This window comes from Alligator sinensis, unplaced genomic scaffold (genome assembly GCF_000455745.1).
Source record: "Alligator sinensis unplaced genomic scaffold, ASM45574v1 scaffold157_2, whole genome shotgun sequence".
NCBI classification, from domain to species: domain Eukaryota; kingdom Metazoa; phylum Chordata; order Crocodylia; family Alligatoridae; genus Alligator; species Alligator sinensis.
The window spans coordinates 2,130,620-2,146,935 of NW_005842107.1; positions in this window are offsets into that span (position 1 = coordinate 2,130,620).

The window sequence follows — 16,316 nt, forward strand, 5'->3', positions numbered from 1 at the left end:
GGTGAGCTTCAGATTGCCGGACCATGCAACGAAGATTAGAAGTGAAATTACACTTCACTATGCATTTATGGGACAGATAGACTGTTTTATCTTAGATGGGAGAAGAAAGATCAGACCTCTATAGAAATGAAAAAAGGATTATTCATGTTCACTGACAATATTATCAGCCAGTAGACAGGGACCAGCTGCTTGTCTCTGTTATTTATGGATTTTGTGCCCCTATGCACAACCCCCTTTTGATCCTTAAAGGAAAAAAGTTATGGGAGTAAACATCAATAAACCAAAGCATTTGCTTGCAAGGAGGACAAGATGAAGGATACAAAGAAATTTAACTGAGAGAAGAAATTTACATCCAGGAAAGCAAAAGTTCCTGGAAGCTAACCGCAAGGAGCTGGTTTGGAGATGTGCAAAAGCTCTGGAGCCACAATTAAATCCCTATTGATCCCGTTAAATCTTGAGTCCAAACTTTCCATATGAAGGAATTTCCCATGCAGGAGAGTGAATAAAAAGATAAGATTGGAGTCCTTTTCAGGAGAGAATTCTCAACATAGCGTCAAGCTTCAAATCCCCACCAGTCATGACAGCATAATAATACTTCCCATTTCTCTGGGGCTTTTTGCCAAATGATCACAAAGCACTTTCAGCCTTCCAGGTAATTAAGCCTCGTTAACTTCCTGTGGACATGCACATTTTCTGCACAGAGCTGCAGCTGGCAACCTTTTTCAAACCATGGACTGGAACAACCTGGCTCCAGCCTGGGACAGGCCAGGTAGCTTCCCTGGTACATCAGCAGCAGGGGGGATTCCCCAGCACCCACACCAGCGCCAGGCAGTTGGGAGCTGTGCCCGCACCACCACTGCTTCTCCCAGCCTCCCCCTCTCTCCTCCCTCCTGCACTGGGGTGGAGGCAGGCACCACTTTCAGCAGTGAGATAAGCAGTATCCTCACTGGCTGGAAGCTGCGCCCACAATGCAACCAGGGGGAGCCTAAGAAGCAGCAGTGACAAAGGCCCTGTCCCAGTGCAGCTTCTCACTGCTTAGCCCAGTGTAGGCATAGGCAAAGCCCACAGGCTGTATGTGCCAACCTATGGCATAGAGAGGCTAAAAGCAAGTGTCAATTAAAATAAAAATTTCATTCCATCCAGGAAGAGCACACCCCAACTGCTGAAACTTCCTTAGCCTGACGAAGGGTTTTTGAACCTGAAAGCTTGCTTAATAACTATTCTCCAACTATTTGGGTTGGTCTAATAAAAGATATCAAATTCACCCAAGGAACCTTGTCTGTCAATTAAAGACAGGCACCTAGAAGCTAAGCAGGGCAGGGGCTGCAATCTTCCCCTTGCGTGGGGATAGTCTACGCTGGTGTAACATTATCAGTTTCTCCTCAGCTGTCTCCCCCTCCCCACCTCTTGCTCTAGCATCAAGCGCTACACCACCCTGCCAAACCTCAGCTGACATACAAGCTTCTGGAAGGCTGTCCATTGCCTTCAATGGCCTTTGGATCAGGCCTTTATATATATATATATATAGATGAAAGCCACCCATTACATTCCTAAGGACTGCCATTGATAGCCTTGCTTTTAAGCCTGCTCTGGACTCTAAAGGAGGTTTACTTTATTTATATTTAATATTTCCTGATGGCTACTATAATAGGAGCGTAATACGATCAGGAGCTCAATACAATCAGTACAATCACAAGCTCAATACAATACAACTGTGGAGGTCCATTGTAGGATCAGAAGTCACATGTGGCACTTTCAGATGTTGCATCAACTTCGCCAAAGCTGTTGACTTTCTTCTAATAAAAATAGCCCACCTCTCCCAGGTACATTTTTCCCTTTCTGAGAATGTCTCAGATAACACAGTGCAGTGCTGTGCATTGCTCAGAGCTAGCTCAGGTACCAAAAGCAGTATAGCCATGTTACCAGTGTCCTTTCCCCAAGCTACTGTACCCTGCTTTTCTTTTAGCCTGGGGATCTCCGCAGAGCATTGCATTTTACCATGTAGATGTGCCTTCCCTCTCCCCTAGAGAACACCTTTAAGGTTTAGAAGAGTCAATATTATACACTGAGCATGTGGCAACACTTGACTGAAAAGGGAAAATTGCAAAGCCATCTTCCCAGAGCAGCATTAAAACAGTTAATTACACCGAGCTAGTTAATAGCCTTTCATCATCAAGGACTGGGTCTTCTATACACTTAGGGACAGAATCCACTTATTTTTATGTATATCCTTTTATTTATCTTGCTTCTACCAGCTATATGATAATTTATTCTCTGCCACCCTTCTTAACTCATGAGTTCATTTAAAGTGTGATAGCAATAGAAATATATTAACAGTTTCAAGAGAATTCAGCCCTTCTGAAAGCGGAACCTAGCACTTTACTTTTACAAATGCAGATTTTATACATTTGCACTTGGTTTAATTAATTAAATCCATATGGAAATCACCTGGACAGCACAATATGCTACAGTACATGTTCTGATAGCTAGCTCTCACCAACTCAAGACAGCAAAAAGAATCTGAAAATCTGCCACAGAATGGGGAAAGGGGTAAGCAGAGGGGTCCCTAGGGGACTGTTAGTGGACTTTAGAGAAGCCTGAAATCTGCTATAAATCAAGGAAGGGGCAAATTGGATCCCAGAAAGCCCCATGGCTGAGAGAGGAGAAACATATCTCGCAGCCATATTTTTTTCACAACCCCGTCATCTCAGGATGCACCTCAAGTCAAAGGCTTTTAGCTGTTCAGCAGCACTAGCTGCCACCAAAATCATCTAGGTTGGGAGAAGGTTCAGTGAGGCAGCACACGTTCAGCCCCAAGTGAGGGTAGGGGAGAGTCTAGATGGACAGGTCTAGGAACCCACAGCTCAGGTTCAAGTGATAGGTCCTAAGTGAATCTAGCCCATCATCTTTTCCAGCTCTGACTCCTCTTTCCTTCCTTTCTCCCTGCCCACTCTCCTGGCAGCTGTAGGTTATAGCGTCATCAGCAGGGGCCAAAGGGTGTCACAGCTTTGCCTGTCTGCAGAGATAGCTGATGAGTCATTAGAAGTCATGAGTCTTGTCCCAACTCCATGGGCAAAGTGCCTCTACCCCACCTAGGCTCCACAGTGGGAAGATGTTCACCTATAAGGCCTTGCTATGTGAAAATGAAAGCACCCAATGAAAGTCCAGTGAAATTTGCTACTCAAGGAATGCAACCATTATAACCTCACATCAAGGAAACTTTTCTATCACATAAGGGCATTACCCATTTTCTCTGCATAGGGGATTATGCAAAGGAATACATCTCCCTCTGCCCACAGGCTGTTTCTTAGATACAGCAGACAAAAGGTTTCAGCAATGGGAAAATGCCCAGCCACAATGCCCAATTGTCATTTCAGTGGTCGCACCAGACTGCCCTCCAGCCAGACAGCTTTTCAGCTTCTTTATGCTCCCTGGATTGATGAAGGATAGACATCAGGACATATACTCAAGGCCATGTTACACCTTCCATTTAGTAGGGTTACCATACTTCTAGTGTCAAAAAAGAGGACACCTGTGGAGGGGAGGAGTGGGGGAAGGGTATATGATTATAGTGGGGAGGGCAGTGATATGCCTTTGCCCTGCCTCTGCCCTTCACTCCTAAACCTCTTCCCCCCAGGCTCTGCTGGTGCTCCTCACTCCCAACCCGCAGCCCCTTGCCCCTTCAGCCCTGCCAGTACCCCTCATTCCCAACCTGCAGCCCCCTGCCCCCACCCCAGCCCTGCTGGTGCCCCTCACTCCCGCCCCCTGCCCCCCCAGCCCTGCTGCCCATGCAGCTCCTGTGCACGCCCTTGTGCACTCACTCTCTCTCTCACCTGGGAGCAGCTTGCATGTGACCCCTGACAGCCAGTCATTTTCCCTGCTGCTCCCAGCCCCAAGCAGACAAACTGCTAGTACCCAGGAAAGCAGAGGCAAAGCAAAAACCCGGACATTTGCTTGCATTTTAAAAACCCGCCCGGACAGGAAGATAGGGAGCCAAAAAAGTGGACATGTCTGGGGAAAACCTGGAAGTACAGTAACCCTGCATTTAGCATGTGTTAAATGCACTTAAAATGCAAGCAGTAAAACATGTGCTGTGTGCTCATCTCATAGCAACATTATGCCTTTTTGCATGCGGAGTATCTCTAGATCATATTAAGTAATACATGTTCAGCTACTGCTGGACTGCTCCATGAAGATGATACGAGCAATATGTGGTCCTCACCCAGCTGTGACTTCAACCAGGGATCCTTGTGTTGTACCAAGCCTCCAGGTGGGACATCACATGTCAGGAGGACGGATCCTGGATCTTTCAGTTATCAAGTTCCTCCAGGATCCAGTTGAAAGCCAGGTGCCCACAGCCCAGGAGGTTGGTCCCAGGTCTGGCACCTCACTGGAGCTGTTTCAGGACTCTGGCGCAGGGTTGTGGCTGGGACCAATAATCAGCAAACTGTATGTCAGCGATCACAGCACACATTACAATATAAACTGCTCAGTTCTAACTTTACAGTCACATGCATTTAATAGGTACTACGTGCCCCATGTGATAAGCCCCTCAGGTTTAGAACAGAACTCTATACCACTATATGCAATTGGAGGCATTTCAGCTAAAGAAATTCAATTGTGTGTGAGAGCAATAATTTGAAACTGTCAGTATCCCTTTAAGAAAAACAGCTCTTTTCATGAAGGTGTCCAAAGTAATAAGGAATAATTAGGACAGAAAACAAACTAAGTATCTGATGGCCGGAGGAAACTGCCCTGCGAAAGCATCTCTGCCAAGACTTTTGTGTGAACTGTAACCAAGTTTTACATAGCCTCCCAGAGAAAGGCAACTAACTGCACATGCTATGGAGATGACATGTACTGCTTGCACGATAATGATGACTAGAGAGACTCAGTGATTGGAAATGCTGGAAGCTTTAAAAACCTTGTCCCCAGAGGCAGAAGCATGCTACAAAGAAACATAAACTATTTGTTAGGCAAAATAGGGAAGAGAAAAAACTAAGAACGACATAGATATATCCACACTTAATCTTCATAACCACTGCTATTGACTTCCATGCTGTCTTTAAAGAGGCATTTGTTACAAGAACCAATAGTTAAAATGTTAGAAAAAAACATATGCTTTCCCGTAAGCACTCAGGAAATAATTGCCCATCACCATTCATTTGTTTTAATTCTCTAGATTCAAATCCAATCTGAAAAATTCAGTTTCGCTATCAAGTCTGCACATCTAAACAAACAGATTTCATCATAAAAAACCCGTAAAGCAATGACTAAGAACCAAATTCTGTTCTCAGCTGAATGAGATCTGCCAAGTCTAGCTGAAAGGCTTGGAAATCTAGGTTTATTCTAATTTTATTGCCTGATATTTTGTTGGTTGGGATGGTCAAAGGTTGTTTACAGGATTCAGACTCCAACTCACTGAAAGAAAAAAAAAAAGTTTGGTGCCCAAAAGAGGCAGCCACATGAAGCATTTTTCAGATTAATTCCATAACTTTAAAAAGGGGGGGAAAAAAACAGATTTAGATCAAACTGAAATGGAATTTGGGTGGGGTAGGGGATGCTCCAGTACACTTTTTGGAGTAACCAGAAGCATTTTGTTAATTTAAAATGAAAACATTTCATTTGATTTCCAGGTTACCTACCTCCCTACCCTTTTTTTTTTTTATTCTGTTTCTGTGTTTTATTTTAATTTCATCACTTTTAAATCAATTGTAAAACCTCCATTTTGAAATGATGAGTAAAAGTTTCATTTCTAATGTCAACATAGAAAGTTTTAGTCTTTCCCAAAATGTCAAAACAATTGTTTTTGACATTTTTTTATCTTATTTTTTTTTAGAGAAATTTCTCACCTGAGTTCAGCCCAAATTTTGAATATTTTGGTCTTGACAGAACGTTGCTGTTCATATGCTATTCATTACCACAAAAAATGACTATTACTACTACTTACTTATTCATTTAAAAAAAAGAATGTCACCCAATTCCATTGATTTTTTTTAGGCCCCTTTGAAAATTTCAGCTTTTCATATTTGGTGGCGGCAGGAACCACTTCAAAGAACAGTGAGCATGTGAGGTCTTAGTTGCTGCTAACACCTCTTGTAGTCCGTGTTTCTGGATATGAAATGTTTAACAGCCAATATGCAATAACTATCTTCAGGCCCCAAACCTACCAATCACGCACACATTTTCTTAGATATCATAAGGCTGATTAAGTACTTCCTAATCAAATGGTTCCCAGTTTTAACAGCTAAAGTTATCGTAATCATCTTGGTTTGGCTGGAAATTTCTTTACAGAATTATCAAATAGATTCAACTTGCAGAAAGCCTTAAACACTGCTCTCTGGAAAATATATTTTACTTGATTTTATTGAGCGCTCAGAAGAGGCTGTAAACAAATAGTATTTTGCAAGCCTGCAGTTTTGTTCAGCAAGGCTCGTGAAAAAACAACGACGGTTACTGTCTTTTGAGCAGCATAAGCATAGATGGAAAGCATGCCTTGCGATGTGGCAGCTTTGTAGTGTATCAGAGTCCTTCCACATTCAAACCATCCTGGCATGCCTTACCTCAAGAAGGAAGATTATTTGATGACTTCCATCAAGTGCATATAACCCAATCACTCTTACAAATTCACCACGCTATGCACTTTGGATGAAACATTAGGAAAACGTTCTGCTGCAATTATTACTTAATGGTAAATTAAAATACGTAGTTGCCCTTGAAAAGCACTGCCAAGTTTTTTTCAGACCTACTCCACCTTCCTAGGGAGAGAACAGAAATTCAGGAGTGTGTTATTCAATTCCCTTCCAAAACCAATCTCATGGTTCTTTTCAGGGTAAAGAGGCAATTTCTGAAGTTTTGTTTGTGTAAAAGATAACATTATTGCAGAAATGTAAATAATTCTTGCTTTTCTACTTGTATCTGCCCTAGCAGGCTGCTGCTAACATAGTCAGCCTTGGTGAAGGCCTAGCAAAACTTATTCTGTGCATTATTTGAAACTCTACTGTAGAAAAACCTTATAGAATTTAATAAAGAAGGATAACCTTTTAAAGCCATTCTATAAAATTCCATTATTTTCTATTAAATGCTATTGGGCATTTAAAAAAAAAGATGAAATCTCAGCACTTGTTTATGTGGAAGCACAATACTGGGAAAGCAGCTGGATTACTACTTTCTCTCTATTGTTGCAGTTCATGCACGGACACAAGAAAGATCCAGCATCATGTTATCAACTGGCTCTTTTTAGCCAAGGGCTACCGACTGGGAATACGTGCACGCTCACAAGGAGCTTGATCATCACTAACTTAAACCAGTTCATTTCCATCACTAATTTGCTTTACACTGGCACCAATTCTTTCAGTCTCTGTCTGCCTGAATAGATAGAAGAAATGGACACACAAAAGGGCCAAACGGTGCGAGTCCTGAAGCATTCCTACTAGAGGTTCTGCTTTATCCTATGATAAATCTTTGGATTCTACTCTGGCACATGTGTTTAAATTGCCCTAAAATCAGAAGGAATAATTAGGTTCAGGATCTGTCTATTATATAGGAGAGAGGCTCTTCTCACAAAACAAGGACCTGAATTCAAGCTGGGTTCATCTGACGTTGGTTTGTAAGCTTCTTTTCCATATACTACACACACACACACACACACACACACACACACACACACGGAGAAAAATAGCACAAGGCAGCTGATCAGGCTTACAAAGCATCTCCAGCAAAAATACCCTGGCCAAAATTATAACACATCTACTAGCATATGTGCCAATGAGCACCTAGCAGTCTGACAAGCTGTTTGTTAGTGATCTCTTCCTCATGTTTCATCAGGCTCATGTGCATTTGTTTGTGAGCAACTCCAGTGTGACCTCCTGGGTGGGAGGACACACTGAGTGAAGAAAACTGTTAGCAAATCAATCCTAAAGTGATTTATTTCCAAGTGGCAGATCCCAAGCAGGCAGTGTATATTTATCATTTGGACAAGACCTTAATAAAGATAAATTCAGAGTTGGAGTCTCTCTAAGAAAGAGTCACAGCAACAGGCATACACCAAAGTGTACTTCACTGCTAATTAGTTAGTCACATATGCTTTCAACTGCAGGTAGTTAAATGCTTTCATATGGATGATGTGTGTTTTCAGTCAGCAATACTCCAGCTAATTTTCTGAAATCAAGGGTCATGTGAGTCAAAAAGTGGCAGGAATCCATCTAAATGGTGCTCCCAGAGCCAATAATTAATGTATTTTTATTGCCTAAATATCCATATTTCCAAAAGCTTCTTAAAATGCAAATACAAAATGGAATCCTGCTGGAGATCACAAGTGAAGGACAAACCTAGGGCTACTGGGCCTATTAGCCCTTTACTTTTAAATGCCTTTTTTTCCTTGTCTTTTTCAGGAGTGTTCTATAGCATGAGGAGTAAAAGTGAGGCTAAATATAGTTTCCCATTGTTCCAGAAATATCCATGACTTTCTTTTGTCTGTTATGCAGATGGCCATCCATCATATAATGATTACATTTTAGGTCTTTCCCATGCACTACAGACAAAGATCCTCGTTTGTCCAAAACAAACCAAATTTAGGGTCCAACCCATTCTATTCAACACACAGCAAGTCAGTGGATGTTTAGGTTGAACAAGGGTGATTAAACTGAGATTCTCAAAGACATGTATCTAAGTCCGCTACATCAACATTTTTGGAATGTAAATCCCTTAGAAAGGCAATCAGGACTCATAGTAGAGATGATATCTTTTATTAGACCAACAAGACTGTTATCTATAAAAGATATCAACAATCTTGTTAGTCTAATAAAAGATATCATCTCTACTACGAGTCCTGATTGCCTTTTCCTCTAGACCAATACGGCTACAACCTGGATACCAATCCCTTACAAAGGTGTGTGGTAATATCCATTCCCTGTGTCCCATTCACTTACCCATAGTGACTCTCAGGGGTAACACGGCAGGCAAGGTTCTTTGGGTAGATGTGTTACCTTTTATTAGACCAACTCAATAGTTGGAAAAAAATTCTTCACAAGCTTTCAGGCACAAACAGCCTTCCTCAGTCATTGGGAGACTGCTGCTATTCTGAGTTCTCCAAGGTAGAAAAGAAGCTAAACTAAACAAGAAGTCTGTGAAGATGCAGATGAGTGGAAATTTGGAAGACAAAGGGTAGAGATAGCAGGGGAGACTGGGAAGGGAGGGGAAAACGTGAAGGAATGGCAGCGGTCAGCTGAAGGCAGGTTAGCTGGCATGTTAGATGTCGGGCAGGTTGTAATGTGTCATAAATCCAACGTCTATATTAAGTCCATGATTTTCTGTATCCAGTACATTTATGAAGTGAAGTTCATAGGCTGGTCTATGAAAGGTGCTTTCTAAATTCCCTTTGAGGATTAGAACTGAGAGATCGGATAATGGGTAATACAGCAACATTCAAAGGTCCACATTGTACAAGTGTTGCTCACACAGAGTAAGGCAGCTCTTGTCACCCCAAAGACCTTTGTATTCAAAGCATACAAAAAAGCAATGTAGGAGGGGAAGGGACACGTCTACGGTCAAAAAGCAGGTCAGTGGCAGAGCCCAGAAGAAAACCTAAGTCCCCCTTTACCCAGTGCAGCCCTTTCTTCTAGATTGCATTGACTGCTAAAGGAGTCTCACCCATTCCTCAAGACCTTGTCATTTCCTCTGTCTTCATAGTCTTTCACACAGCAAAGGGGAAGTTAGAATGGCTTACAATTGGATACAATTTTCAGAAATAAAGATTACAGAAATAAAGGGAAAAGCAGTAGGTAGCTGGGCATGGGGCAGCCACATAATCCTGTGGCTGATGCTGGATTTCTAAGCTCAGTGCCCGAGATACTGGAGAGGCTGCTGCCCCCGGCAGCGTTACCCCTTCCATCCACCCGCTGAGGAATACAGCAGAAAATCCAAAGTGAGAAATCTGCAAATGCTCTTTACAACAAAGGCCCAGAGATTGCTTTAGAGGCTTTTTAAACATGATGGATTTTGGATGAAAGTACAAGTTGCACAGATAAACAGCCCCTCCCTCTAGGTGACTGGCTGGTGGATACCTCCATGCCCAGAGAAACCCACATTTTGCTAAACCTTTTAGTACACTTCTGGCTATGACAAGTGATAATGGCCCTCATCAATCTTGCAGTATTATGGCACTTCCCTTTGCCTGAGAAAGGAGACAGAGGAGACCAAGGAAACCTCAAAGGAATGGGGCTCACTATGTGTCCTGTTAAACTTGAAGCAAATACTCTAATGGGAAAACACAGACAAAGGGAAAGCACAAAGGATGGAGCCTTCCTGAAAGGAAGCAGACAGAGGCTCTGACAACTGACCTTTCTCATATACTGTACCTGCAAACCCCACACAGAGACAAACAAAACATTTACATTGAAAAGGATTTAAGGATTAACACAGCCATACACTCCTGTGGGCCTGCGTTTAGGAGTGAGGGCTCCTGGAGCAGAGTAAAAATGAACTAGAATAAGTAGAAGCGAATGTTGAAAAAACACTCATTCTCTTGTATGTAACAATTTACATCAAGTCTCTTTCTGTATACAAGAGATCTTGTAGCAGAGCCCTTAGGTGATGGACACATGTCAGGATGAAGGGTTAGATTTAATGTATCGACTCTCATTGGTCTGATCTCCACTAAAAAAGAAATCTATCTTCTCAACTAAAATTAGCTACCATGAGCCATGACAAGGTAACATCCTCGTGGTAGAAAAGGTCTCTCATGAATATAGATTTGGCACCATTTGATAGGTCAAGTTAAGGACTGGACTCCCCATATGCTTCTCAGTTTACTAATTGTCTTGAAACCAGAAATCACAAGGTCATCACTAAGCTTTGATCCTGACCTAGGTAACTCAAAGCCGAGAAGATGCAATCATTAAGGCTCAAAAAGAGGTCACAATACTAATTTCCCATGCACCCTCCTGTATATTGACTCCTACCTCCTGTAAAGGTGGATATCCTTTTTTTGTTTTCAAAACATTGTGTCAAAATGTAAGGAAAGATAACTAATATTTTATCGGGAACAAAAATTAAGATGGGAACAGATATGACTCCACCTAAAATGCAGAGTCTGAATGTATTCTGAGAGGACTGGAAACATTTCAAGGCCTTTTCATTATTAATATTTAACTTTTTGTTTGCACCTCTCTGCACTTTCTGATATAAAGTGGAACAAGAAAAAGCTACATTTTAGAGAACTCATTACATTTTTCATCTAATGCCTGGTCCAAAAAAGTTCAAATGCACCCAAATCCAAAACTTCATTTCTCTGAATTACAGTTCTCTTGTTTGGTACAATCATTTTTTTAAAGTTATATGGCTCATTAAACTTGCTCTATAAAAGGTATACTTGGTTGTGGTACCAATTTCTTTTTCTCAAGTCCAGACAATGAAGATACTATATCACCCAAAAGAAGTTATTTTCTGTTTCTACAAGATGGTCTTAAAAATCAGATAACAGATTTTTTTATTATTATTATTGATGAAGAAAGCTATGACATGCAGTGACTGGCAACAAACTCAGAAATCAAGTAGAATATATGAATGAAATGGAAAAGAGGCAGAGAAAGGGTTGTTCTTTTGGAACTTCAAGAAAGGAAAGGCCCCCAATACAACAGTCAATCTTAAGAAGTCACTATTTCCTAATTCCAAAATAATGGTGTTGAATATAGCACAGGTTCTCCTAGGACTTGGGCCTTATCCATAATACAGAAATTGATGAAGGTGTTTATTCCGGCATGAGTGAAATCCATCCATCCTATGCATTAGGGGAGCGTGTTTGCAGTAAGAGTGTGCACCAATTAGTCAACAAATTAACGTAGACAGAGCCTCTAGAAGAGCAGTCCATGCATTACTTTAGACAGCACCATGCAATAATGGTTGGCAAGCACTGGCTTTTTAATGGCAACCACTTTAGAAATCAGGCAGGGACCCATCAGCCTGCAGGTGCTATGCAGACAGTAAATTATTATCTGGCCCTGCTGCTCACTCTGGAAAGATACAGGATCATGTCACTCAACATCCTGATCTCTTCAGACATGTTGCTTTAGCTATGGAATCCAAGTGCTGAAAATCCTGGTCCGGTACCAGGGAAACATGATTTCCCTGAATTGTTGTCTCGGTATGCTGAACACATAGGGGTCCCTTTGGGTAGACGCAAGCAGCAGGCATTTTCTAATTAATTAACCCACACAGCTCCTCTTTCGGCTACATCTGTATACATCAGTACTGACATCAAATTGTCTGTTAACTTCATCAGAAGTATTTCCTTTCCCTGAATTTCCCAGGGGCTGTATCAATACCTGCTTCCCCTAAATAAAAGTGGCAGTCTGATGTAAAGTGGATATCAACTGACTACCCTGTTCAGCATATCTCCAGTGCAGATAACAGTCAAAATGGTTATTAAAAGGTTAGAGATCCTTCCAATTGACAGGGCACCAAGTCCAGGTGACACACATCCAAAAGTGCTAATGGAAGTGGAGACAGAAATTGAAAACCCTGTAGGAGACATTTTGACAAGCTCAGCTGATTAGAGATCCCTGAAGGCAGGGGAATGACTAAAATAAAGCTGCATGTTAAAAAGAGACCCAAAATAAACACACACACACACACACACACACACACACACACACACACACACACACAGAGCCAGGCATGTGGATCAGCCACTTAGGACTTGCCACTTAGTACAGCCACTTAGAGATCAGCACTCAGGAGTGTCTGAGGCATTATTTTGGGGTTTAAAAGAAAAGAATGCTTTAAAAAGCAAGGCTCGTTCTATTTGATTTGGTGAACAGCTAACATGGCTTCAAGAAAACACAAATCTCTTTCCCACCTTCCTCTCCCACTCTTCTCTTTCAGAGCATGTGTCTGCTGTCTCAGGGGAGCGACACCCTTGATGGAGAGATAAGACTATAATGAAGAGGAGCTGAAGGGGGTGAAGCAAAATAAACTCCCCCGCCCCCCAAGAAATCTGATCATACCAGATGTTAGGGTCTGAGGGCACAGGCCAAGCAGTGCCTTTGCCTATATACTATTTTATTCAGAAAACCTTCTAAATACTCAGCTGGAGAAACTTCCCTGACTTAAAATCAATACTAAACTAAAGCCTTTTATTCTGCTGGTAAGTGTTATTTCAATGCAAAACCGCCACTTATTCTTTTTCAGGGGAGAAAAACTAATCAGAGTTTCCACATATTGGCAGGGAAACAAAGAACTTGTACCTCTGCTCCTGGCTAAGCTCCCTTGAACGAGAAAAAGTGGTGGCCACTTGCCTTAGGATTGAATCTGGACAGCTATAAAGTTTAGATGAAACAGAAACTTCACCATCCTTAGAAAACTGTAAATCCCTAGATTATATCTGACTATCTACAATACATATGCACCCTATATACTCTCCAATACCTCCATGTGCATATGTATATACATAACCATTCTACAGAAGAAACTGAATGTCTGCATGAAGTCAATGGCAAACTCCCGTTGATTTGAACGGGCCCAAGGTGTACCCTTCTCAGAACTGCCGACATGTGCAACACTTCCAGCCTATGCTTTCTTACTTCTTATTTCCTTATTATCTATTCCTGGCCAGAACCAGAAACACAAAGGCATATGCAAAAGAGAGAGAGAATAAGCACGAGTAAAAGCAAGAGCGAGACTTTCTTAGTTAAGGCAAAGATGTCCAAAATGGAGGTTATAAAACAGGGAACTATTTTTGAGATGGAGTTCCAACTTGGACCCCTTCCACCGTGCAAGTCATTGCAAATTGCCAGAAAAAAATAGTTGCATCATAGGAAATGCTCCTTGCACACAGGGACCAACCCCAGAAAGATAAGCATGATGTTGGTACACCTATTTCCATTTCAGTCCCAACAAATGCCCCTTTTTCAATGAAGTTGTCACCCTTCACTTCCTCTTCCAGACTTTTGCAGCTATACCTGGCAGTGCCTCACACCTAGTGGTACCAGTTTCAAGAAAGAAAAAACGTATTGAATGCTATAAACCACAGATGTTCAAATGCGCCATAGGATGAGCTTAGGTAACAACTGCCGCCTCTCCTTGATTGTGCTTTCACCTGAGCCAGGGGCTGATTCACTATGCACCTGGTTGTACAGGAAGTAGCACTGGGCCTCTACTTTGAGAGGCAAATTTGTATCTTTTGCTCCCATGAGGGTGCAAAAGATTTTTAGATACAATTTCATCCCAGTTTTCACAGAGTTTCCATCTGCTCGCAGACCTATGCCAACTGCACCTTCAAACTCTGGGCAGCTTAATCCTTTTCTGACTGCTCCAAAAATGATTATAGAAGCAAAATGCTGCACCTGGGTGAACAAAGGAGCAGAGCTTGCCAGGGTGAATATTTGAATCTGCCTGCACGGTCACGGTTCTATCATTGCCCCAAGAGACAAAGGCATAGCACTGGTATTTGAGAGCCATTGAACACTGTAAGCTCTCTCAGTGAATCACAAACACTTTTGCTACATAACTTTGGACTGATATGCCGGGAAAGGCAGAAACTGTTTTCACTGCCCCTCACTCCCTCTTGTACATAACCTGCGGCAAGCTTGTACAGAGAGAACTATCTTGGCTGCAGCAGAAATGATGAAAGGACAGGAGTCTGGATGTTTGAAAGGACTGGCATTGGGCTGGAGAAGTTAGAATCTCCAAGGGAAAAAGCTCATGTTGGCCACTAAAGGTAAGCAGGAGTATGACTGCACCTGCTAGATCTACTGATACGTTCTTTAGGCCTTGGGGCATGTTATTTTTTTTCCTTATCACACAGAAGTTTGGAAATGCTGCTGCTCCAGCTTTGCAGTGCTTAGCTGGATCCTGGGGACCCTAGACATATGCCCAGCCCCTGCTCCAACACTTTCTAATTAGAATGCATTGGAGCAGCCTTGGTGTCACGTGTATTCAGCATCCCCATGCTTCGAAGTGGCGGTTGAGGCACTTTAACTAAACTCGTCAAACAAGCTGAGAGCTGCTCTAATTAAAGAGTCCCCACCCCAGAACACATGTAAAAAACACCCCAGATGCTTAAGTGTATAGGTTACCAGGTTTACTTCCCTTTCACCAAATTTACTTCCCTTATGCCCTTGCTGTTTGAACTCACCAGTCTCTCAGTTCACACTCAATGATGCAGAACTTAAGGGGCAGTTTGCACTTGTGTCTAGCCACCCAAATGTCCCCGTTTTGATCCACATTCTTCCAAAAACACTTCTCCGTGGGTTCTCCGTGATGCACCTGTGGATCCAAGTGCTCTTATTCACTTAGCAAGTCCAGCTAGACAGGGTTTGCATCTGCAAGTCAGCCGAGACAAATCTGAGCCTGAATACACTTTTTCAATGCCTGAAAATGTATAATAGGGCTCTCTTTTATGGGGCTGTTTTGATCTCCTTTAACCTAGCCAGAAATAGCTCTGCTGAGGTCAGTGTTAAATTCCCCATGGCCTTGTACCTTATACAGTATTTAACACCCATGTAAAGCAAGTGTGACACACTACCAAGAAAAATCCTCATTTCACTTGGATAAGTGGTAGTATTTCACACTTACTTTGCACTTTCTGTAAATGACTGCCCAGGGCAATGGCTGCCTAAGACAATGAAAAATCAATCCCGTAAACTACAAAGCCAACACAGAGTCAGAATTCGGCTGCTCCTTTCAGGTGGACTTCATGGAAAGACTGAAGGAAATGGGGGAGGGGGGGCTTTGTATACTTCACCAAAATGATTAAATGATCCAAGAAAATTATGCATGGATTTAATTGATAGGGGGAGGGGAGAGAATTAGATACATTCATATGTAGGATCCCAGAATAATAGTAATGCGTGCTGTGTTGACAAAGATGCATTTACACTTCTGATGTAGGTTTAATTAATTTCTGGTTGTTAATTTCTGCAGACACCATTAAGCACATTAAAGATTACTGAGCATAACAGACCACACAACCACCCTGGTTTCAATGGAAGCTGCACAAATGCAAAAGGGTAGTGCTCAAAAGACTATCAGGATGGTGGCTCTCTTTGGGCACTACAAAAAAGAGGGACAGTCCCTTCTGTCAAGGGCTTAAAGCGTAAAGACTGAAACACATGAAAGGCAAAGACTGAGGCTGTAGCATACTAGCAAATGAAAGTGGAGAGCCAGGCCAGCTTTCTTAGTTGCATGCACTGATTTGTTTTTCATTAAGATGAAGGGAAGAGAGTTGGAAAGAAGGAAAGAGAAGATGAATAATCAGTTGTCAGCTGCCTAGCAATGGTCAACAGGCTGGGCCTTGTATTCATCAGAAGTTTTACTAA